We start from the raw sequence: 3176 nt of genomic DNA, 5'->3' as shown, positions 1-3176 counted from the left end.
TCATTCCTATTTTTCTCAAGAGAGAAATTTTTTTAAAAGATTTATTTTATTTTTATTACAAAGTCAGATATATTGAGAGGAGGAGAGATAGAGAGGAAGTGGAGCTGCCGGGATTAGAACCAGCGGCCATATGGGATCAAGGTGAGGACCTTAGCCACTAGGCCACGCTGCCAAGCCCCAAGAGAGAAATCTTGTGTGATTTCTTTACCACTGGAAGTTTTATTCTTTTTGAAAAGATTTATTTATTTTTATTGTAAAATCAGATATATAGAGAGGAGAGATAGAGAGGAAGCTCTTCCATCTGATGACTCACTACCCAAGTGGCCACAATGGCTGGAACTCTGCTGATCCGAAGCCAGGAGCCAGGAGCTTCCTCCAGACTCCAGGTTTCCCACATGGGTGCAGGGACCCAAGGCTTTGAGCCGTCCTTTACTGTTTTCCTAGGCCACAAGCAGGGAGCTGGTTGGGAAGTGGAGCGGCCTGGATCCACATTGGTGCCCATATGAAATACTGGTACATGTAAGGCGAGGACTTTAGTCACTAAGCTATTGCACCAGGCCCTACCTCCTCTTATTGATCTTTAAATTCATCCTGTAGCAATCAGAGAAGATACCTGGTGTGCTGTCAGAGCTACTGAGCCCTTGTGTGTAGCCTGCCAGGCAGCCAGCGCACCCCAGGCCTGCCCTGAGCATCCTGACTCAACACAAGTGTCACTGGGCCTATGGCTGTCAATGGCCTCTTCAGGTACGCATACTGCTTGCGACCCCAGGGAGAGGAACCAGGATGAGAGTGGCAGATGTAGAGTGGTGATTCCTCGGGGAACCAGCTCCCAGGGCAGCTGTCTGCAGAGTCAGGAAGCCCAGGTCACAGCTCAACCCGTGACTGAAGGCCAAGTGGTGGTGGCAAGTGGGGAGCCCAGGGAAGCTGAGAGTGAAGCTCGTGGTGGGGTCAGAGGCGCAGCAGGGCTGGGGTAGCCAGAAAGACTCCATAGACCCCCACCCTAGTGTATGATGCTTGCCCCTGTGAAGGGCGGTTTTCCTGGGCAGTTCATGCCTATACCTGACTCAGAAACTTTCACTGTGCGTATACCCAGGCAAATCCAGGTCCCAAACCAGCCAGTGCTGGGGATGCAGCCACATGTGCCAGTCAGTACCCCTCCCCTGCCCTCATCATTGCACAGCAGCACAGGCTTTGATTGACCCAGGGCTAAGGGTCATTGCCGGGAGGGAATGTCAGGAAGTCTCCAGAGGAGGGGCTGCCTGGCCAGAGCTGGGGAGTCAAGCCTCCTAGCTGGTGCAGGGTGGGGAGGAGGGTGAGGAAGGAGAGTGCAACTGGGACTGCATGCAGTGGGCCAGGGTCAGCTTCTGTGGTTTGGGGTTCTGTTCTCACGAGTCCAGTCCATGTCACCGCCATGCTTTCTGCCATCCCGTGAGAGGAGAGGGAGGGGGTGTGCCAGGGAGGAGCAGGACAGAGCAGTGATCTCCCTGCCCTGGGAAGGCCCCTTGTGTCTTCAGAACCCCAAGTGACACCTGTGGACCAGTGTGACCCTTCCCTAGAACCTGAGCACATAGTCCAGGGTTGCTGGTCTCCAGGGGCCGGTCCTACACCCCATGGAAGGGAAATGAGGGCTGTCACTCTGGTGGAAAAGGGGTGGGCCCTCAGACAGGAAGCCACAGGTTGGCAGGTGGTTTCTGGGCAGAAATAGGAAGCCCCCTCCTGGGGGTGGGGCGCTTCTGTATGTCTCAGTGCAGCTGGTTGCTGCCTGTAATGTGGCCTCTTGCTTGGCATGTATATCCCTGCTGATGTATTTATGCTTCCATATGTCTTGTTGAAATGCCCCTGCCTGGTTCTCCTTGCAGGAGGTGGCCTGAGAACTAGGCTGTGAAAGGCTCCTGGTCATGTGGCCTGGACAGTCCCAGGAAGGCCCCCCGAGTGGCTGCCTTGAGGCAGACCTGGAGCCAGACAGCCCCATCTTGGCACAGAGCCTTCCTGCAGCCTCCTGAGGCCAGAAACTGTTCCCACCGTCGACCCCAGTAGTCATCTTCCAGGGAGAGGCCCCACACTTGTCCCAGGTCTATGGCCCTTGGTGAGGGAGGACTTCAGAGAGAGTAGAACATGTTCTTTTTTTGGGGGGGGTAAAACTATTATTTACACATTTTTTTCCTGTGTCTGGGGTCAAGGGGGAGATAAAGGGAGAAGCCCCACCCAGCCTCCACCCATCCCAGGTCCCCGATGTGGGGCATGCTCGGAGGGTCTTGCTCAGGTGGTTTTGATAGTTCAACAGTTATGAATTGCTGCCAATCTCACCACCCCAAGCACGATGAAGTTGCTGCAGAATCCACTGACTGACACAGTCCACCTTAGAGTCTCCATTTGCCCAGTTTTTCTCTGCCAACATATGGTTGGGGTAGTTGGTTGATTTGTTCTGTCCTCTGTTGTGGTGCCAGGTGTCCTCTGCAGGTTCCGATGGACTGCCTTATTCTCCATGTGCAGCTGGGTAAGTGTAGAAGATGTTCTTTTTTTCCCCGGTCAGATGGGTAATGTGCCGATGTCGTAACAAGGTTGGAGGGAGGCACTTGTCACACAGTCGTGTGCAGGCTCACGCATCACGCTTATGAACCACAAAAGGATCGGATGTAGAACATGTTCTTGAGGGCACTTGTATAAAGGGTGGCCAGGCCTGAAGTCCCCACATCAGCCTGGTGAAATTTCCCCCGAGTATGGGCAGGAGGGTTGCAGACACCAGGAGCCCCTGCAGAACAGGGCAGGCCAGCCAGGAGCCTGTGGCATGAGGCGCCCTTGGATGGCCTTCCTGCAGAAGTGCGAGTGCCCACAGAGTTCCTTGCACCCAGCAAGTCACGGCTCGGGCAGGGAGGCCAGCTGCGCTGATGTGTCCCACAAGGTCTGCAGGCAGGCCGCGCGAGGCAGGCCGTGTCTCCGCCGTGCCTCCACCGTGTCTCCGCCGTGTCTCCACCTTTTTGCTCTTTGTTACCTATTTGTCTGCTTCTTTCCTTCTTAAAGGTCTGTTTATTCGTTTATTTGAAAGGCAGAGTGATAGAGGTAAGTTGACAGAGAGATCTTCTAATCGATCTTCTATTTCCAAATGGTTGCAACAGCTGGCACGGGCCAGGCCAAGAGCCAGGACCGCACTGTCTGCCATGGGGGTGGCAGGGACT

The 3176-nt window shown here is 54.4% G+C and overlaps 1 non-coding gene across 1 annotated transcript; it reads right to left on the bottom strand.

The window, feature by feature from the left end:
- Positions 1-2527: 2527 nt before the first annotated feature.
- Positions 2528-2631, bottom strand: LOC118759813 (small nucleolar RNA U13). The gene has a single exon (XR_004996406.2). It is a non-coding gene; the product is annotated as a small nucleolar RNA U13 (small nucleolar RNA).
- Between the last annotated feature and the right edge of the window lie 545 nt (positions 2632-3176).

This window comes from Ochotona princeps, chromosome 26 (assembly GCF_030435755.1).
Source record: "Ochotona princeps isolate mOchPri1 chromosome 26, mOchPri1.hap1, whole genome shotgun sequence".
Classification (NCBI taxonomy): Eukaryota; Metazoa; Chordata; class Mammalia; order Lagomorpha; family Ochotonidae; genus Ochotona; species Ochotona princeps.
This window is presented reverse-complemented; position numbering and strand designations above follow the sequence as displayed.